This window comes from Pelophylax lessonae (genome assembly GCF_965119305.1).
Source record: "Pelophylax lessonae genome assembly, chromosome: 11".
NCBI lineage: Eukaryota > Metazoa > Chordata > Amphibia > Anura > Ranidae > Pelophylax > Pelophylax lessonae.
Window position 1 is genome coordinate 203340260 of NC_138778.1, and position 22794 is coordinate 203363053.

Here is a 22794-nt window from a genome sequence, read left to right on the forward strand (position 1 = left end):
CTGACCTCAGAACAGACGGGTCCCCGTGGTCATTTGGAATGCAAATCACTCTATACTGATCATCAATAATGTTATTTCGTCCACTAGTATAGCCCCAGGATTGCCCTATTCAGGACTGGGTCTCTTGACACACCATGCATAATTAAAGCCTTTCCTTGCCCTGACCATATAAAATAAAGTTTATAAGATAAGGCTTAAATTAAGTTAAATTACATTTTCTGTCCACTAGAAAAAGAACAAAAAAAAAAAATGAATAAGATAAAAAAAAGTCTGCTGTAAAAAAACAAAACAAAACGGGGTTTTCTAAAAATATTCTAATAAAAATGTCTATAGTCTAAATATATATAAAAAAAAGGAAAATAACATAAAAAGATAATTTTTATTCATTTACACTATTTTTCTCTTTATTATTGCTGCATATATTCTTTAAAATAGATCAATTTTTACATTTTATTATTTAGTGATGTCTAATGATCAATTTTAATTATTGGATTTTTTTTTTAAATTATTTTTAAATTGAATTGGTGGAATTATTTTTAAACCAGAAACATTTTGCTTTGTATTCAATATGTTATATATAATTTAAAGTCAATATTATATATTATGAAACTCTTATAGTATACCTTTATTTATTTTTATGCACAGAGACAAGCATTGGTTTAATAATTTTCTGTTTTTTTTTTCTTTTTTTCTTTTTTTTTTTTAAATCTTGTCCATCTCAGCAAACTATATACACAGCTCATTGATTACAAACATCATTTGATCAAAATGGTCTTTTGCCTTTTTATTTTTATATCCCCCATGGTTTATATGCAGGTTTTAAAAAATAAGGCTTATTTAATTATTTCATCTTTTTTTTTTAATGTTATTATTTTTTTTAGGGGGGGGGGGGGCGGCTTTACCCAGCACCACAGTTGATTCTTTGATTAGGTTTTTTTTTTTTTTTTTCAATTTTAGGATTGATTTTATTTGTATTATCTGCAGTCTGCAGAAGACTCTGGATTTTCCATTGTCTGAATTGTGTTGCCGCATCTGTCACCCTTCCCCAGTCTCGTCCATCGTGACCTTGACCCGCCTGTCTCCCGCGAGTTCACGCAGGATCAGAAAATAACTTATTATGACCCCCATTCTTCTCTCCCATTAGATGATGGAGCAGTTGAGGGTTTGGCTAATAAGGCGCAACCTTCACTCCCCCTCCCCCTCCTTTTCCTCGCTCAGTCGGGGGTCGCCGTATACCTGAATTCGAGGTCGATTTAAGGAACGATAAAGTCAAAATATTTCAGGGTATCCTTGAAGAAAAATACTTGTGATTTATGGTAAAATAGTAAAATATAGAGTGCTGTCATTGAGTATATATTTGGAGATATTGTTATAACACCTGCCACACTGGGTTGGGTATCCTGTCATATATTGGCTCTTTTAATTCAAACAATGCAATCAGCACCCTTTCTGAACACATACTACTAAAGCTACCTGGACAGCATGTTGTGTTCAATGAACAGTAGTGGGTCTGAGCTGAGCACAGATGTGAGCTAGGGGAGGCTGGAGACCTCAATGGCTAAGCAGGAAATATGTCTGCCCCTATGTACTTATATCTAAAGTTACTAATAGGGATAAGGGATGCCGCTTTAACTTTTTTTTTTTTATACATTTTTTTTTAATAATTTGTTTTATAATTTTTTTAAATAATTTTTTAAATAATTTTTTTAAATAATTTTTTTTATCTTTTTTTTTTAAATCATTTTTTTCAATCCTTTTCTTTTTCTTTTTTGAAAAATGAAATTCCCTTAAAAGCACAAGTCAGCATAAGGAATTTGCTTTTCACTTGCAGCATGCTTGTTCCAGGTCAGTGACTCAGGAGGAAGTCAACAATGGCCCACTGTTCATCATAGCTCCGCCCCTAATGCATTATATTCCAATCACATGTACTGGTTCTAAGCTGGTGTGAACTGAAGCATAGTTGCCAAAGTTTGAAAAACATTTCCAGGGGCACTTTGCAGCACAGCTATCAATTAATTACTTAAATATGTACCACACCCACTTTCCTGAAGCTCCGCCCACTCATAATTAATCTCTGCCTATCTATCATCAGATTATAGGGTCTACGCATTTGCTGAGACAGTCCCGGCAGAGTAAATTACCCAGGACAGGCTGCTGTTTGCCGCGACAGTCCCGGCAGAGTAAATTACCCGGGGCAGGCTCCTGTTTGCCGAGACAGTCCCGGCAGAGCAAATTACCCGGGGCAGGCTCCTGTTTGCAAAGACAGTCCCGGCAGAGTAAATTACCCAGGACAGGCTGCTGTTTGCCGGGACAGTCCCGGCAGAGTAAATTACCCGGGGCAGGCTCCTGTTTGCCGAGACAGTCCCGGCAGAGCAAATTACCCGGGGCAGGCTCCTGTTTGCAAAGACAGTCCCGGCAGAGTAAATTACCCAGGACAGGCTGCTGTTTGCCGAGACAGTCCCGGCAGAGTAAATTACCCGGGGCAGGCTCCTGTTTGCCGAGACAGTCCCGGCAGTGTAAATTACCCAGGACAGGCTCCTGTTTGCCGAGACAGTCCCGGCAGAGTAAATTACCCGGGGCAGGCTCCTGTTTGCCGAGACAGTCCCGGCAGAGCAAATTACCCGGGGCAGGCTCCTGTTTGCTGGGACTGTCCTGGCAAAAAGGGGACAGTTGGCAAGTATGCTGAAGGTGCATCTTGTTCCTGAAGGTAGCGTTGTTTGACTGTTTGTAACCTCAGAAGATGAACAGGATATTAATCACAGTGACCCGGGTTCCTGAGTTGGGTGTGATTGGGAGGGGCCTGTAGACAAAATTAGCGAATCAGTGAATCTCTTGATACCAACACTGTGCTCTGATTGGGCGGTATGTACCACATGGGCAGCTGCCTGGGTCAACAGAATTTCTTTTTAAATAAACATTACTTGTTCTGCACAGATAAACAACTCATTGATCATCCAAATAGGAGGAATATTTACTGCAAATATAAAACTCAACACCATCCATTATTATTATTATTATTATCCTTCATATGTGGATGTGCGGAGACATCCATCATCTGTACCCCTCCTCCACACTAGGCAGACGCAATGGGCAGGATTGCAAGAAAGGGGAGGAGCTTATGACAGCACCAGGTCAGAAGGCAAACATTGCTTCTTCCTTTCCTATTTCTTTTCTGTTTTCATTTCTCTTTTCTCTTTTTATTCATTTGTTTTCTTTTCTTTTTCCCTTTCCTTTTATTTTTATTTTCTTCATTTTCCTTTCCTTTTCCCCTTTCCCTTCCTCCTATTCCTTTTCCTTTCCCCTTTCCTTTTCTTTTTCTTTGCTTTTACTTATCCTTTCCTTTCCTTTTTTATTTTTCCTTTTCCCTTTTTCCTTTTCTTTACCCTTTTTAATTTGCTTTCTCTTTTCCCTTTTCCTTTTCATTTCCTATTTCTTTCATTTTCTTTTCTTTTCCTTTCCTTTCCTTTTCCTTTCTTTTCATTTATTTTCCTTTCCTTTTTCCCTTTTCCTTTCTTTTCATTTATTTTTCTTTTTACTTCCTTTCCTTTCTTTTGCTTTCCTTTCCTTTTTCCTTTCTTTCTTTTCCTTTCCTTTTAGTTTCCTTTCCTTTCTCCCTTTTCATTTTCTTTTCATTTTTCCCTGTTCCTTTTCATTTCCTTTTTCTTTCTTTTTTATTTCATTTTCATTTCCAATTCCCTTTTCCTTCCCCCATTCCTTTTATTTCCCTTCACTTTACCTTTTTTTTCCCTTTCCCCTTTTTACTTTTCTTTTCCCTTTTCTTTTCTCTTTACCTCTCCTTCTCTCCTCTTCTCTCCTCTCCTCGGGGAGATGTTTTCCTGCCCACGGCTTCCCATTGGAGGACACATTGGTGAGCCCCTCCTGGCCTAATATGGCGAGCTTCAAAGCAGAAATAAATCCCGAATACCTGGAAAGGTGGTGAAATCTGACTGAAAATCCCAAGTAATGATCATGATTTTGTCGGTCATTTTGTAATTATCCCACAGTACTTTATTTAATGTAACACGTTTAACAAGTTTAACAAGCTCTTCTAGAGTGCGGAGTTGCTCCTCATGGAGAGTTTCTCCAGCCTTTTTTTAGGCACTTTTGATGTATTTATTTTTTTTTTTATGCATTTTTATGCACTCCTATTGATGTCTATGGGGCCAAAAAGAAGTATTCACACTTTTTTCCAAGTTACATTATTTATTTATCACATGTACTTATATTGCGCCATCAATTTATGCAGTTCTTTATAGTATATTCACATCAGTCCCTGCCCTCAAGGAGCTTACAATCTAAGGTCCCTAACTCACATACATACACATACTAGGGCCAATTTAGACAGGATCCAATTATCCTACCAGCATGTCTTTGGAGTGTGAGAGGAAACCGGAGTACCTGGAGGAAATCCACTCAGGCACAGGGATAACATGCAAACTCCATGCAGGTAGTAACTCCTAGTGCTGCTAGGCCAGAGGTCGGCAACCCGCGCTCCGGAGCCGCATGTGGCTCTTTTAAACCTTTGCCGCGGCTCCGGGGCGGATACTAGCGAGGGGAGGAGGCGCATTGTGCGCCCCGACACTCCCCACTGTGGCGGGCACTGTACTGGCTGTGACGTCGCATGGGGGCGGTGCGTGCGTTAGTCACGCACCCTCCTGACGTCACCTTCCCGCCTGCTGTCAGATCGGAGGGCAGTGGCGCGCATGCAGGTCTACGACTGCGAGGAGCAGCAGCGTGCCAGGCACCAGGGTGAGGTAAGTGAAGTGATGCCTCCACACACTGCATTGAAGGGGGGCCGCCTCAGGGGGGCCACACACACTGCATTGAAGGGGGCATGTATGGTGGTTACTATATTGTAAGGGGGCATGTAAGTGAAGTGATGCCTCGGGGGGGGGCACACACTGCATTGAAGGGGGCATGTATGGTGGTCACTATATTGTAAGGGGGCATGTAAGTGAAGCGATGACTCGGGGGGGCACACACTGCATTGAAGGGGGCATGTATGGTGGTCACTATATTGTAAGGGGGCATGTAAGTGAAGAGATGCCTCGGGGGGGGGGGGGGCCACACACTGCATTGAAGGGGGCATGTACGCTGGTCACTACATTGTAAGGGGCATGTATGCTGGTCACTACATTGAAAGAGGGGGCATGTACGCTGGTCACTACATTGAAGGGGGCATGTATGCTGGTCACTACATTGAAAGAGGGGGCATGTACGCTGGTCACTACATTGAAGGGGGCATGTACGCTGGTCACTACATTGAAGGGGGCATGTACGCTGGTCACTACATTGAAGGGGGCATGTATGCTGGTCACTGCATTAAAAGGGGCATGTATGCTGGTCACTGCATTAAAGGGGCATGTACGCTGGTCACTGCAATAAAGGGGCATGTATGCTGGTCACTGCATTAAAAGGGGGCCTGTACGCTGGTCACTAAATTGAAGGGGGCATGTATGCTGGTCACTGCATTAAAAGGGGGCCTGTACGCTGGTCACTACATTGAAGGGGCATGTATGCTGGTCACTACATTGAAAGGGGCATGTATGCTGGTCACTGCATTGAAAGAGGCATGTACGCTGGTCACTGCATTGAAAGAGGCATGTACGCTGGTCACTGCATTGAAAGAGGCATGTACGCTGGTCACTGCATTGAAAGGGGCATGTATGCTGGTCACTACATTGAAAGGGGCATGTATGCAGTGTTATATTTGTTTTGAATGTCGCAATGGTTTTGCGGCTCACAGTTCTTTTTTCCTTCGGAAACGGGTCCAAGTGGCTCTTTTTGTCTTAAAGGTTGCAGACCCCTGTGCTAGGCAGAAGTGCTCACCACTTAGCCACTGTGATGCTCTACTTATTATTAATATTATTATTGTCATTATTATAATTATTATTATTATTATGCAGGATTTATATAGCGCCAACAGTTTACGCAGAGCTTTACAATTTGAAGGTAGACAGTACAAATACAATACACTTTAATACAGTAGGAATCAGAGGGCCCTGCTCATTAGAGTTTACAATCTAAGAGGGAGGGTCGAGAGATCCAAGAGGTAATAACTGTGGGGGATGGGCTGAGGAGAAAATAAATGTACAGTTGTTAGGTGGGGGCCAGATAGGCTTCTCTGAAAAGAAGGGTTTTCAGGAATCATCTGAAAGTGGACAAAGCAGGAGATAGTTGGAAAGATTGGGGTAGAGCATTCCAGAGGATGTGAGAGGCTTGGGAGAAGTCCTGGAGGCTAGCATGGGAAGAGGTGACGAGGGAGCTAGAGAGCAGGAGGTCCTGGGAGGAATGAAGAGAATGATTTGGTTGGTATTTTGAGACCAGGTTAGTGATGTAGCTGGGTGCCAAGTTATGGATGGCTTTGTAGGTTATGGTTAGTATCTTGAAATTATTTCTTAGATTGAGGAGAAGAGGAACGTGGGGGAGAAAATATCATGAGCTCAGTTTTGGATAAGTTGAGTTTGAAGAAAGTTATGTGTCATCCAGGCTGATACAGTATCTCACAAAAGTGAGTACACCCCTCACATTTTTGTAAATATTTTATTTTATCTTTTCATGTGACAACACTGAAGAAATGACACTTTGCTACAATGTAAAGTAGTGAGTGTACAGCTTGTATAACAGTGTAAATTTGCTGTCCCTTTGAAATAACTCAACACAGCCAATAATGTCTAAACCGCTGGAAACAAAAGGGAGTACATCTCTAAGTGAAAATGTCCATATTGGGCCCAAAGTGTCAATATTTTGTGTGGCCACCAATATTTTCCAGCACTGCCTTAACCCTCTTGGGCATGGAGTTCACCAGAGCTTCACAGGTTGCCACTGGAGTCCTCTTCCACTCCTCCATGATGACATCACAGAGCTAGTGGATGTTAGAGACCTTGCGCTCCTCCACCTTCCAATGCTCAATAGGGTTTAGGTCTGGAGTCCATCACCTTTACCTCAGTTTCTTTAGCAAGTGGTCATCTTGGAGGTGTATTGGTGTCGTTATCATATTGGAATAATACCCTGCGGCCCAGTCTCTGAAGGGAGGGGATCATGCTCTGCTTCAGTATGTCACAGTACATGTTGGCATTCATGGTTCCCTCAATGAACTGTAGTTCCCCAGTGCCGGCAGCACTCATGCAGCCCCAGACCATGACACTCCCACCACCATGCTTGACTGTAGGCAAGACACACTTGTCTTTGTACTCCTCAACTGGTTGCCACCACACACGCCTGACACCATCTGAACCAAATACGTTTATCTTGGTCTCATCAGACCCCAGGACATGGTTCCAGTAATCCATGTCCTTAGTGTGCTTGTCTTCAGCAAACTGTTTGCAGGCTTTCTTGTGCATCATCTTTAGAAGAGGATTCCTTCTGGGACGACAGCAATGCAGACCAATTTGATGCAGTGTGCGGCGTATGGTCTGAGTACTGACAGGCTGACCCCCCACCCCTTCAACCTCTGCAGCAATGCTGGCAGCACTCATACATCTATTTCCCAAAGAAAACCTCTGGATTTGACGCTGAGCACGTGCACTCAACTTCTTTGGTCAATCATGGTGAGGCCTGTTCTGAGTGGAACCTGTCCTGTTAAACCGCTGTATGGTCTTGGCCACTGTGCTGCAGCTCAGTTTCAGGGTCTTGGCACTCTTCTTATAGCCTAGGCCATCTTTATGTAGAGCAACAATTCTTTTTTCAGATCCTCAGAGAGGTCTTTACCATGAGGTGCCCTGTTGAACTTCCAGTGACCAGTATGAGAGAGTAAGAGCGAGAACACAAAGTTTAGCACACCTGCTCCCCATTCACACCTGAGACCTTGTTACCCTAATGAGTCACATGACACCGGGGAGGGAAAATGGCTAATTGGGCCCAATTTGGACATTTGCACTTAGGGGTTGACTCACTTTTGTTGCCAGTGGTTTAGACATTAATGTGTTGAGTTATTTTGAGGGGACAGCAAATTTACACTGTTATACAAGCTGTACACTCACTACTTTACATTGTAGCAAAGTGTAATTTCTTCAGTGTTGTCACATGAAAAGATAAAATAAAATATTTACAAAAATGTGAGGGGTGTACTCACTTTTGTGAGATACTGTATGTCTGTTAGTAAGTTGGTGATGCGTGGAGAGACTGACCGTGAGCTGAAGGGTGGAGAGATAGATTTGGTTGTCGTCAGGGTAGGGATGATATTGAAAGGCATGGGAGGCAATCAGCTGACCCAGGGAGGAGGTGTAGGATGAGAAAAGGAGCAGACCAAGAACCGAACCTTGGGGGACCCCGACGAAGAAACGAAGAGGAGAGGTGGTAGTACAGTTGTAAGTGGCACTGAAGGTGCATTGGGATAGGTAGGATGAGAACCAGTGAAGAGTACAGTCATGAAGACCAAGGGAAGAGGTGTAGATTGAGAAAAGGAGCGTTCCAAGAACAGAACCTTGGGGGACCCCAACGGAGAAAGGAAGAGGAGAGGAGGTAGTAGAGTTGTAAGTGGCACTGAAGGTGCGTTGGGATTGGTAGGATGAGAACCAGTGAAGAGTACAGTCATGAAGACCAAGGGAAGAGGTGTAGATTGAGAAAAGGAGCGTTCCAAGAACAGAACCTTGGGGGACCCCAACGGAGAAAGGAAGAGGAGAGGTGGTAGTACAGTTGTAAGTGGCACTGAAGGTGGGTTGGGATAGGTAGGATGAGAACCAGTGAAGAGTACAGTCATGAAGACCAAGGGAAGAGGTGTAGATTGAGAAAAGGAGCGTTCCAAGAACAGAACCTTGGGGGACCCCAACGGAGAAAGGAAGAGGAGAGGTGGTAGTACAGTTGTAAGTGGCACTGAAGGTGCATTGGGATAGGTAGGATGAGAACCAGTGAAGAGTACAGTCATGAAGACCAAGGGAGGATGTGTAGATTGAGAAAAGGAGCGGTCCAAGAACAGAACCTTGGGGGACCCCGACGAAGAAACGAAGAGGAGAGGTGGTAGTACAGTTGTAAGTGGCACTGAAGGTGCATTGGGATAGGTAGGATGAGAACCAGTGAAGAGTACAGTCATGAAGACCAAGGGAGGAGGTGTAGATTGAGAAAAGGAGCAGTCCAAGAACAGAACCTTGGGGGACCCCGACGAAGAAACGAAGAGGAGAGGTGGTAGTACAGTTGTAAGTGGCACTGAAGGTGGGTTGGGATAGGTAGGATGAGAACCAGTGAAGAGTACAGTCATGAAGACCAAGGGAAGAGGTGTAGATTGAGAAAAGGAGCGTTCCAAGAACAGAACCTTGGGGGACCCCAACGGAGAAAGGAAGAGGAGAGGAGGTAGTAGAGTTGTAAGTGGCACTGAAGGTGCGTTGGGATTGGTAGGATGAGAACCAGTGAAGAGTACAGTCATGAAGACCAAGGGAGGAGGTGTAGATTGAGAAAAGGAGCGTTCCAAGAACAGAACCTTGGGGGACCCCAACGGAGAAAGGAAGAGGAGAGGTGGTAGTACAGTTGTAAGTGGCACTGAAGGTGGGTTGGGATAGGTAGGATGAGAACCAGTGAAGAGTACAGTCATGAAGACCAAGGGAAGAGGTGTAGATTGAGAAAAGGAGCGTTCCAAGAACAGAACCTTGGGGGACCCCAACGGAGAAAGGAAGAGGAGAGGAGGTAGTAGAGTTGTAAGTGGCACTGAAGGTGCGTTGGGATTGGTAGGATGAGAACCAGTGAAGAGTACAGTCATGAAGACCAAGGGAGGAGGTGTAGATTGAGAAAAGGAGCGTTCCAAGAACAGAACCTTGGGGGACCCCAACGGAGAAAGGAAGAGGAGAGGTGGTAGTACAGTTGTAAGTGGCACTGAAGGTGGGTTGGGATAGGTAGGATGAGAACCAGTGAAGAGTACAGTCATGAAGACCAAGGGAGGAGGTGTAGATTGAGAAAAGGAGCGGTCCAAGAACAGAACCTTGGGGGACCCCAACGGAGAAAGGGAGAGGAAAGGAGGTAGTAGAGTTGTAAGTGGCACTGAAGGTGCGTTGGGATAGGTAGAATGAGGAAGTGTACAGTGATGGAGACCATGGGAGTGGAGTTTTTTTGAGCAAGAGGGGGTGGTCCACCATGTCAAAGGCAGCAGAGAGATCCAGGAGTAGAACAGAATAGTGTCCATTGGTGTTAGCTTTTAGTAGGTCGTTTGTGAGTTTGAGAGCAGTTTCCGTGGAGTGTTGAGGGTGAAATCTGGACAGAAGGTGATCAAGAAGTTTGTTCTTAGTCAGATGGTCACCCAGTCAGTTATAGACCAGTCCTTCAAGGAGTTTGGAGGAGAAGGGCGTAGATTGTGAAGATTGGTGGTGTCCAGTGAGGCCTTTTTAAGGATGGGGGTGACAAGCGCATGTTTTAGAGAGTTAGGGAAGATGCCAGAAGAGAGGGAGAGTTTGAAGATGTGAGTTTGAGAGCGTAGAATAGAGTCCGAGGGTGAGCGTAGCATTTGCGAGGGAGCAAGCTTATTGCCCATGTTACATAGATGTAGATAAGTCCCATAGACAATATTGAGATCCCTCTTGGCATGTAACATCAGGCATTGATGCGTGATGGACAAAGCACAACAAATCACGTAGCCGGTTTGAACTTCTCTAATGCTGGAGCCCCGAGAATCGCTGCAGGTCCCAAGTTCTCCTCTCCAATGACAGTCATCTTAGCTAAGCCTAAGGCTTTTTTTGCTATCCAATAAAGAGTATGAGATCTGAACACAAAAGGTGTTAAAACAGCTGATTTTCCACTGGTACTTACTCAGCAACCGTGCAAAAAAAACGCAAAAGTGATCCGTACGGTTTCCAGTCCAGACAAAGCCAGTTAAACCACTATTTTGCCTGTCCTGCCTTAGCATTCTTTATTTTCTCAATTTATTTTCATCACACCCCCCCCCCCCCTTTTTTATAATTTGCCAGATCGCTGTGGCTGCTAACCCCGCCCACTTTTCTAAATTTGTCTGGCAGCCAAAAATTACCCATAAATCAGAAAGGATAACAACATGAGCAAGGAAATCACTACAGTCCCCACGTTTTTTTATATAGGTCGAAACGTGCTGCATCTGCCTTTGGGAAACATCTGTCTTTTCTTTAATATTCTGGGTTGGGAGGGCGGAGCTTCCCTTTAAATAGCGGCTGATGGCGCTCCGCGCTCTCTAAGCTGAGCCAGGCTTTGGATTCCTCTATCTGGGTCACCGGCTCTCTCGGGGAATGATCGGCCATGTTGGCTTGTGTTCCTTCTGTACTGATCCAAATTCCTCTGTTTCCCAGCGACATACCGCAAGCTGCTCGCCTTTTTTTTTTTTTTTTTTCCTCCCCGTCAGTATTACAATTTTATATTCCATTTATTTCTCTCTCTCTGCGCTGGCCTGAAAAAGGAACATAGAAGAGGATTATTACCATAGAGACGGGTTTAATCAAATCAGCAGTTAGCAGAAATTTGCCGGAGGAAATGTAACGAGTTGGGAATTAATTAGAAGCATCATGATAATAAGTTTGCCGTCTAATTCCCCTGCAGCGCTGCGTCTCCCCACAGGACTCGCGCATGCGCGCACGGCCGCACCTGCTCGGGTCAGGTTTGGGGGTGGGGGGGTTGTTCACTTCTTTGTTTTTATTTGGAGGAAACCGTCAGCCCCCACTTTCAGAAAAGTATCCATTTTCTTCCTTTTGAAATGTAACAAGTACGATTTTATCGGTTCGTTACGTTTTCCCGTGTTTTTGAGGTCAGCTTACCCCGGCGGTATTAAGCGCCGTCCTTTTTTTTTTTTTCCTCTTCTGAATTGTGCGTGGATTTCTGTAGCGATGTGACATCATTGGAAAGATTGCGTTTGGATTTCACAGCGGTTTCAGGTCGTGCCGACAAACTATGCGCGTTTGTCCTTCGCCATCATCTGAGAATTGAATGCAGCCATACGCAGTACATATACGGGCATTTTTCTTTACCTGTTAGAAATCACGGGGCCTCATACAGGCTACCTGACCGGACCCCTGCACCCCCCCCCCTCCCCCCACCGAAAGTGACTGAGGACATTGATTTATCAGTTCCTTTCTCTACAGCCTCAGCTGCACAGATGAATGAATAGGAAGCACTCTGAGGCTTCCTGCTCATTCACAAACCGAAGTATAGTAAACTATGCTTCAGTGAAGAACGGACACAGGAGTGATTGGTACCGATCGCTCACTGTGTTCATTCAGGAAAAGAAGGGGCCAGTAAATGACATCCTCCTGTGTGCCCGTTGCAGCTGTTGGCAGGAGAGGAGGGAAGCTGTCAGTGCTGCGGGGGAAAATGGGGCACACAGGGGGGGGGGGGCGACAGCAGATGAAAGGGGTGCATGTGCTACAACCAGTCCCCTTGCAGTGCAGCGGGAGGGAGAGGAGGAGAAGCTGGCAGTGCTGCAGGGGGGGGGGAGGGGCACACGGGGACCCAGACAGCAGATGGAAGGGGTGCATGTGCTACAACCAATCCCCTTGCAGTGCAGCCGGAGGGAGGGAGAGGAGGAGAAGTTTGTAGTACTGGGGGGGGTGGCACACAGGGGGGCGCCTGAACAGCAGATGGAAGGGGTGCATGTGCTACAACCAATCCCCTTACAGTGCAGCCAGAGGGAAGGAGAGGAGGACAAGCTGGCAGTGCTGCGGGGGGGGGGGGGCACACAGGGGCGCCCGAACAGCAGATGGAAAGGGCGCATGTGCTACAACCAATCCCCTTGCAGTCAAGCCGGAGGGAGGGAGGGAGAGGAGGAGAAAATGGCAGTGCTGCGGGGGGCAAAGGGGCACACAGGGGGGCCCGGACAGCAGATGGAAGGGGTGCATGTGCTACAACCAATCCCCTTGCAGTGCAGCCGGAGGGAGGGCGAGGAGGAGAAGCTGGCAGTGCTGCGGGGGGGGAGCACACAGGGGGGCTCCGGACAGCAGATGGAAGGGGTGCATGTACAACAACCATTCCCCTTGCAGTGCAGCAGGAGGGAGGGAGAGGAGGAGAAGCTGGTAGTACTGAGGGGGGTAAAAGGGGCACACAAGGGCGCCCGAACAGCAGATGGAAGGGGCACATGTGCTACAACCAATCCCCTTGCAGTCAAGCAGGAGGGAGGGAGAGGAGGAGAAGCTGGCAATGCTGCAGGGGGAGACGGAAGAGGTTTGGTGTCTGCAATAACACAGTACAGCCGACCCTCCTTCTCAGCAGGTGCCTGGTTCCCACTTTTGAACTGACGGGCCCGGGCCCAGTACAGGAGGGTCGGCTGTACTGCTTTATCAGCAGCCCTGACTGTTTCCATCATATTCATTTATTTGTGTCTGGTCTTGTCTTGTCTGTAGCACATTTTGGATTTTTTGCGGCACACCAATGGGTGAGTGTTGCCATGCTTTGGACGCACGCATGGTGCAGATGTTTTTGGGATACCCCTATTAGTTTCCAAAGTGCCAGCAATGCGTAACCCTTTAGTACAAGCCCAACAGTGCTGGAACAAGGTCACTTAGAGCTCAGGGCAAACATGCCAATCAGTGCCCCCTCCAGACATATAAGCATTGTGTGTCAGCAAAACCCCCCCCCCCCCCCAAAAAAAAAATTGGGCACTAATCTGTACGATTACCCCGTAAGCATAAATACCCCCTCTTCCCAGTAAAAATCCGCCCCCCTCTGAAATCTCCTCTTTCCCCTCCAAGTACATATTCTCCCGCCCCCCCCCCCCCACTCCACATCCCTCTCCTAGCACACACACCTCCCAATCATCCCTTGTAGCACAAATACCCTCCCCCTCTAGTTCTATCACCTCTTCTAGCACAACCCCCCACCCCCCAAAACCAACTCTCCTAGTACAAATCCTCCTCTCTCCTTCTCCCCCTGTCCTCCTGAATTCCCACTCCCAGCACCCCCCCCCCTCCAAATTTCCCCTCCTGGAACAATTTTTACCCACTGCTGCCCCCCCCCCCCAAATTCCTCCTCTCAACACAAATCCTCTCCTCCGTTAATTTCCTTGTGGTGCCCCCCCCCACTTCACGAGATGCTGCAATGCCCAAGGCAGCCTCCCCTCCTGCCCACCCCTTATCCCAGCCCTGAAGCCCAAAGCAGGGATCTGAAAACAATAGCGTGTTTGAAACAAAAAATAAAAATAAAAAAAGGACCAGTAGAAAAGGATTTGGTAAAAGAATCACAATGCATGCCAAGCAATCCAGCAAGCGCACCAATGTGAAGGGCCCTTCGAGTTTTTGGAAGCCGCCAAGTCTGGGAAGAGTTGATTTATGTCTGCAGCTGGAGAATTCCATATACTCAGTGGGGATTCTGTCTACATTTTTTTTTAAATAAACCTCAGATGGGCTTCATAAATTAGCTTCAGGAATTCTTTCCAAATACATAAACCAAAGCTAGTGTGATGGCTAAAACCCCAAAAAAATGTTGATTCCTTTGGAAGAGCCATACAATTATTTTCATGATACAAACCAAACAACCAATAAGGATGTTGAAATGCTATTGATGACATCATCACCATGATGTGGAATATTTACCAACCTGCATACATTTAGCTTCATACGCTTTTAGTCAATCAGTTATGGTGAGCACATTATTGAACAGAGATGAGGTCCTAGTGATGTCATCAGTCTAAATGTGCTCCCTCATTGGTCGTTATGTCTATTTAATGGTGGTTTACACAGTATTGCCCTTTAAAATAATGATGTCATCTGCCCTAACGTGCGTCCTCATTGGTTGTTGGGTCTATATAATGATGGTTTACACTTGATTGCCTCTTTAAATCGGGATATCATGAGTCTGAATGTGCTCCCCCCATTGTCTTTTGGTGGCTCATGCTATATTGCCCTCCTAAAAAAGACCAGTCATGATGAGGACATTGGAGGCTGCTTCAGCGCATGTCTTTCTGTTGGGCGATTTCATGGTGCAGCAGCAGTGAGGACTGGCTCTACAGGAAGCCTGGTGTTTCCCCATCCATTATTCAGCCTGTTTATGGCTTATCCAGACTTTCTTAACCTTTTTTGCCCCGAAGGAACCCCTAAAATAATTTTTAGGTCTCAAGGAACCCTTAATAAAAAACATTTCATTGGTAGTCAATGAGAAGAATGTCCCTTACATTGGAGGTCAATGAGAGGAACGTCCATACATTGGAGGTCAGTGGAAAGAATGTCCCTTACATTGGAGGTCAATGGGAGGAACGTCCATACATTGGAGGTCAGTGGAAAGAATGTCCCTTACATTGGTGATCAGTGGAAAGAATGTTCCTTACATTGGGGGTTAGTGGGACGAATGTCCCTTACATTAGTGGTCATTTGGAAGAAAATCTCTTACATTGGGGGTCAGTGGGATGAATGTCCCTTACATTGGTGGTCAGTGGGAAGAAGGAGGAGGACACACCCAAGGAGCTCTCTGTGAGATCCAGCCCTTTTCAAGCCTGGGCCTTGCCTGCTAGCTTGGCCCAGGAACAATGCCTGATCCTGGGGGAGGCCCTGGGAGGGATCCCCCTGATGACACGGGGCCTAGTGAGGAGGAGGTGGAGGACCTGTCTGTGGGTCCAGGCCCTGGTGAGAATGCAGATGTCTTCAGCCAGAAGGTTATCAATCGTTTTAGGGCGATTGGAAGAGCTGAAGAAAAGCTTAAAGTTTTGAAGGCTGAACACAAATCCTTCAGAGCCAAATACTGCCAGGCCTGGAGTAAAAATCGTACAGCCATGAAGCCTGAATTACAGGATCTGGAAGATAAGGTAAAGAAACAATCTTTATTGTTGGAAAAGTTGAAAGATAGAAGTGGAGCATTTAAAGAAAAATTTGACAATGAGAGGAGATTTGCCAGCCAAGCATCAGCAAGTTCTGTGGATCAGCAGCCTCAGTTAATGGATGACCAGGCTCCATCTGCCTCTGCACCTCTCCCCCCATGCCAGAACTGGGAATCGCCAGCGGCAACCAGCCAGAGGGTTGAGAGTGGACATGGATCCCTGACATTCATCCAGGAGATGGAGTCCCCCCTGAGAGCAGATAAGTTTGCATTCACTGATGATCCATCAGAAATCCCTGAGGATGGGCAGAGGAGATACAAACCAGCAAAGCCAGTACTGGTGGAGAAATCCCAGTACACCGCGCTGCCATCCAACATGTCTGCCCCACCTGCTGTAGTGGATGGTGTCCCAGGTGAGAAGGAGCTCTGCCTACAGCTACCTATTGGAGATTCTGCTGTGAACACAACCAGTACAGACATGCAGGGAAAATCCCTGACCGTGGAATCCCCGGACCATCAGATGCATGTGGATGGATCTGCATCTAACACCCCAGGCATGGATTCTGCTGGTCTGGCTGAGACCAGTAGTCCCACAGCAAGCAAAATGGCTGCCAGCTCCAAAGAGCCTGATTCATGTTCACCTGAGCCTCCCAGTCTTCCAGTGCTGATTGACCAGCTGATTTCTGGTGGGGGAGGGGATCAACATAGTGCTGGAAGTGTAGTGGAAGCAGCTATGGAAGTTACCTGCAATGTTTCACCTGTTGCTGTGTTAAAACAGAATGCCATTTCTACAACTGAAAACTCTGTCCCAGTGGAAGAGAAGATGTCAGCTGGAGTTCTTACCAGTGCAGCAGCAGCTATGGATTCTGCTGTCAAGACAACAGCAAAAATAAATATCCCAGCAAGTATAAAAAATGACATTAATGTTAAAGCAATGAATGTGGTGGGTGGTGGTGAAGGGGTTAGTAATGCTGGGAAAGATAAAAATGACATTTCTCCTCCTGCTCAGCAGAGGAAAGATTCGATTGCACAGATCAATCCCGAATCTGTGCAATCGTTATCTGCTAAGTGTGTGTCAGATAATTTAAAAAAAAACTGATGGATTTTCTGCTGGGAGGAATGTTGGAAGCTATGCTTCAGCTTTGGGGAGTCACACCAGGGTGGGTGGTGGGAATTCTGTTATTAGTGAAAATTCAGGGAGGTTTGGTGGGTATAGGAGGAGGAATGTGGTACAGTTGAGGTGGGTGGGGGATGGAACTCCACCAGTAAGGGGGAGGGTGGCTGAGTTGATTTTGGAAAAGGGGTTTAAAGCTTGTGATATTTTTGCTTTAATTTGCCCGGTGGGGAGTTATGAATTTGATTTGTCGTTTGTAAAACCTGAAAGTTTGGATCTCTTCTGGGAGAGATTTAGGAGGTGCAAGGGCCTTCAGCAGTGGAGTGGTTTGGTGCCAAAGGTGATCTCAAGGCAGCCTCTGATAAAATCAGTGACCATTTTGGTGCGTAACGAATCCATACCAGAGGCTGATTTATTAGTATGGCTACGCCGATATGGCGAGGTCCTCACTCCACTGCGGAAGGTCCTTGATGAGCATGGGATATGGACAGGGGCCTGGACAGTGTCACTAAAATTGGGGGTGCTGGGCGATGTAGTTCAGCACCTTCCCTGCTCAGCCTTTCTGGGTAGGGATAGGCTGACCATTTTCTACCAAGGTCAGCCTAAGGTGTGCAATAAATGTGGTGATAAAGGCCACTTTGCATCGTCCTGCACCCACAAGAAGTGCTCACTGTGCCAGGATTTAGGCCATTTGGCCAGAGAATGCACCCAGATTCGGTGCAATTTGTGCCAGCAGCTGGGTCACCCATATAGCCAGTGCCCAGAGGCACTGCATAACTTGCCAGGATTGGAGACTGAGCTGCAGAGGCTTGATAAAGAAGATGAAGCAGCTGAAGTTAGAGAGGAAATTGTTGTTGCCCCTCCTGTGTCTGTTGTGTCAGATTCTGTTTCCCCTAGTGAGGTGGTCTCTGAGTCTGTCCTTCCTGTGTCTGTTGTGTCAGATTTTGTTTCCCCTGGTGATGTGGTCCCTGAGTCTGTCCCTCCTGTGGTTGTTCCTACATCTACTGTGCGTAGATCCTCCAGACTAGCGGAAGCTGCTGGGGGGGCGGGTATAGTGGATCTTCCCCCTCGGCCTACTCCACCTCCAGTCCCTGTCTCTCGCCACCGCAAACGCGGCCAAGAGGGTACAGGGGTGCTGGATGGTGGTGGGGTCGATGGGGTTGAGGGAGGGGTGTCCATGTCCCATGTCTCACCCTCTGTTGTGGAGGATTCGGATGAGGAGGGGTGGGAGAGGACAAGGAGGAAGAAAAAGAAGAAGAGGAAGACCAGTAAAGCGGTCGTTTCCTCCTTACAGTTAGAGCCAGGAGGGGTTCCTCTTGGCAACACATTTTCGGTTTTATCAGGGGAGGAGTTAGTATCCGATTTATCCACTTCTTTATCATCTATGGATGAGGGGGAGTCACATAGTGTAAAGAGAGCTGTTTCGGGTGATGAGAGTGTGGTGGAGGTTAAGAAGCGACTACCCCAATCATCCTGATGGCAGTTCCCGCTCTGATAAAGGTGGCGACCATTAATGTCGCCAGCGTGAAATCTGCATGAGCTTGTGATATTGCCTTATTTTTGCTCAGTGAGTTTGATGCTGAGATTTTATTTTTGCAAGAGACCTGGCTCAATACTTTGGCCGATGTCCAACTAGCAAAAAGGGAGTGGAGATGCGGTCCCTCCTTTTGGTCTCTTGCGGCTGAGCCTTGCAGCGGAGTTGCGGTTCTTTTTAAAACCGATATGGTAACGTGCCGGCGGGTAATTGAGGTAGAAATGGGGAGATGCATGGTCTTAGACGTCTCTGTTAGGGGGCAGGACCTGCGCCTGATCAATATCTATGGACCGCAGTCAAAATGGGACAGGAAATGCCTCTTCACAAAGATCAAGCCCTTCCTTTTTACATCCCAGCAGGTTGTCTTTGGAGGTGACTTTAACACCATAATTAGGCCTGAAGACAGGAGGGTCTCCATAGACAGGCTGGGTTATGATAGCGTTTTTCTTAGAGATATGGTTAGACAAGCAGGCCTGGTAGATGTGCACATTAAGCACTGCCCTGGCAGCACGGGATTCACGTTTCAGAGAGGGAATAGTCAGAGTAGGATAGATAGTTTTTTTTTAAAGGAGAACTCTGCTTTCTCGGCTCCTGAGTTGAGGGCGGTGGAGTTCTCTGACCACTGTATGCTGTCTGTGACTCTGAATGCCTCAGACACTCCACCCAGGGGAAGGGGTACCTGGAAACTGAATTCGGCTCTCCTGGAAGATGTAGAGGTAAGACAATCCTTTGAGGATTTTTTTCAGGCACAGGTTTCTATTCTGGACTTTTGCAGCAGTAAGTCAGAGTGGTGGGAGCTTGTGAAACAAAGGGCGATTGGACTTTTCAAGGCCATAAGTAAGAAGAAGCAGCTTGGTATGTATATTGCCTACCAGCATTTGCGGAGGAAGCTTGATCGTCTTGTCTCGTATGGAGGAGATCCAGGGGAGATCTCGGAGGTAAAGCTTCTTCTTAGGAAGTGTCAATACGACCGGCATGCCTCCTTGGTTCTGGAGAGAGATTATGGGAAATATCACTCGCCTGATCCTTACCAGAACTGTAAGCAAGGCATAGCAGTTAAGACGGTCATAGGTCTGAGGGATAGTACGGGTTCCCTGGTGAAGTCCAGATCAGGGATCCTGGAGATCTTCAGGTCATATTACGCAGACCTTCTGGGAAGAAAGGACCTTAGTCGGGACAGGATGGAAAGCTTTCTGGATTCTACTCCAGGATTGGGAAATTATACATTGCCTTTGATGGATTTGACAGAACCAATTTCAGCGGATGAGGTAGTTCGTGCTATAGAGAAGCTGGCTACCAAAAAGTCGCCTGGGCCAGATGGGTTGACAGCTGAATTTTACAAGTGTTTTAAGTCCATTCTGGCTCCCTTTTTAGCGGAGGTTTATAACAGCTGTTTAGAAGAGGGTTCTCTCCCTCCCTCCATGAGGCAATCCGCTGTGATTCTTCTGTCAAAAGGTAAAGACCCCTCAATAATTGAGAACTGGCGCCCCATCAGTCTTCTCAATGTTGATAGAAAGATCTTGGCGAAGATTCTTTTTTGGCGCTTGTCGTCAGTAGCAGGCGATTTGTTGTCCAATCATCAGCACTGCTCGGTCCAGGGCAGAAGTACCTTTTCAGCAATTTTAGCTGTCCGGGAGGCTTTGGAGCGATGCAGGGCTGCTGGATGGAGAAAGTACTTGCTGGCATTGGATCAGGCGAAGGCTTTTGATCGAGTCAATCATGAGTACCTGTATTTGCTACTTGGTAGATACGGCCTGCAGGGGAGGTTTATTGATTGGCTGAAAACATTATATAAAGGGGCTGAGAGCTTCCCACTTGTTAATGGTTGGGTTGGACGGCCTTTTGAGGTTGGCTCTGGTGTGCGCCAGGGGTGTCCTTTGAGCCCCCTGCTATATGTATTCGCAATCGACCCCTTCATAAGAAGGTTAGAGAGTGGATCGTTGTGTGGGGTGCCTTTGGGCATTGCTGGTGTGCCGCCTTTGAAGGTCGTGGCCTATGCAGATGATGTGTCTGTTATTATCTCTGGGATGGAGGAGGCGCAGGAGGTGGTCTCTGTGATAGAGCAGTACACTGAGGCTTCTGGCTCTAAAATCAATCATGAAAAGAGTGAAGTTTTCTGGATGGGTGAGGAGGGTGAAAGCTTCGAACTTCCGGATGCCTTCCCAGAGCCCCAGCAGGAAATTAAAGTGTTGGGCATCAAATTTGGTCCTGGTGACTATGGTCATCGAAATTGGGAAAGCAGGTTGTTGAATGCCAATGCCAAGGTGGCAAGCTGGAAGAAATGGAAACTTTCCTTGAGGGAAAGGGTTGACTTGATTAAAACTTACCTGATCCCAATCTTTTTATATGTCAGCTTTGTCTGTATCTTGCCGGAATCTCTCTATGCAAGGGTGTACAGCTGCTTTTTCCAACTGTTATGGGGAAATAGGCTGAACCTGATCAAACGCAATGTAACTTACCTGTCCAGGCGGGAGGGTGGTCTAGGAATGGTCAACCCTATAGTTTTCTTTTCTCTGCTTTTTTTAAAGTATAATCTTGGTAATATGTTAGCAGAGACCCTGCCGGGATGGGTGGGTATTTTTCAATCTTGGTTTAGGCCTTTTCTGCGATGCTGGAAAGATGGCGGGCCAGTGAAAAGTCTGAGAGTCCGACATGGCAAGCTTCCGGCTTATGTTGCCCCGTGTCTGAAAATACTTAGGCAGTGGCAGGTGACAGTGGGGGATATCAAGTCCCTCCCCAGAAAGCTTCTGGAGAAGAGGATTTTGGGCTCTGCTTTCAGTGTGTCGCTGACCTTAAGGGATTGCCCAGGCCCCGTAATGAGGGAGGGGTTGCGTTTAATTAACTTAGGGAGAATCCCTTTGAAGTTTAGGGATCAAGCCTGGCTCGCTTTCCATGGAAGGCTCTATGTGAGAGGGAACCTGAAGCATCGCCCTGTGGATGATCGGGATTGTCCTAGAGCGGAGTGTGTTGGTAAAGTGGAGTCTATGGACCACTTTTTGCTCCAGTGTCCCTTTAACATAGAGGTGTATAAAAGGGTGGGGAGGGCTCTAGGCATCCCCTTTCTCTATCGCATGAGTTATGCGGAGTGGGTGTACGGGGCATTCCTGACTCGCTGGGATTTTGATTTGGATACACTTTTTCTAGTTAGTATAGTTGTCCGTTACTTCACGTGGAATGCACGGTGCCAGATTACCCTGCGGAAGAAAGTCCTCCCTGTCGAGGTGGTGGTGTACGATATTCTGGGTGAGGTTGGGAAGATTCGGGGTCTTGAGAAGGGCAGGGAGCCTCGAGCGGTCTGGATAAGGGCGTGGAGGAATATCAGACCTGCTTTTGGTGAACTGTCCATCTCTGGGTGAAAAGCTTTTTTCCTATGCTATTTCTTTCACGCCCTTAGCTTTTGTTGGTCAATATCTTCATTTTTGAAGAAGGGCTGCATGCATAATGGGAGTGGTTTTGTTTCTTGACCTCGCAGGTTTGATGTCTGGTGTGGTGGTGTGAGTTTTATTAAGATTATTTTTCCCGGTAATGATGTGTTTCATGATGTGAGTTTTGTTTTTGCTGTAAAGGCAGTCTTTATTTGAGAGCAGAATTTGCTATGTATTTTTTTCCCCTTTTCATGTAAATATGTATATATTTATTTATGTATATTGTTTTTATGCTTATTGATTGCAAGACTTTTAATAAACAAAATTGGAAAGAATGTCCCTTACATTGGAGGTCAATGGGAGGAACGTCCATACATTGGAGGTCAGTGGAAGGAATGTCCCTTACATTGGTGATCAGTGGAAAGAATGTTCCTTACATTGGGGGTTAGTGGGACGAATGTCCCTTACATTAGTGGTCATTTGGAAGAAAATCTCTTACATTGGGGGTAAGTGGGATGAATGTCCCTTACATTGGTGGTCAGTGGGAAGAATGTCCCTTACATTGGAGGTCAGTGGGAAGAATGTCCCTTACATTGGAGGTCAGTGGGAAGAATGTCCCTTACATTGGTGATCAGTGGGAAAAATATCCCTTAATTTGGCAGTCAGTTGGAAGAATGTCCCTTACGTTGGTGGTCAGTGGGAAGAATGTCCCTCACATTGGATGTCAGTTGGAAGAATGTCCATTAAATTGGTGGTCAGTGAGAAGAATGTATCTTACAGTGGTGATCTGAATGCTATTCTTACATATGTAAGGGGCAGGGGGGTGGATGTTCGTCACGTCCTCCCTGTTTTCCCTCCTCGTTGGGTGACAAGTAAGGGTCACATGAGAGGGTCGCATGAGAGTTCTGTTCTTCTGGGCTAATCTAGGCACTTTATTACACGGTCAATTTACAAACACATAGGAGGTACCTTTGTTTTGTGTTATCTTCACCAGTGCTTTGGGGCAAGGCTGAAGCTATACTCCATGTACACTGCACTGTAGCGGTTCCACAGTCAACTCTGTTTCTTGTGACCATGTGCACCTTCTCCATAACTTG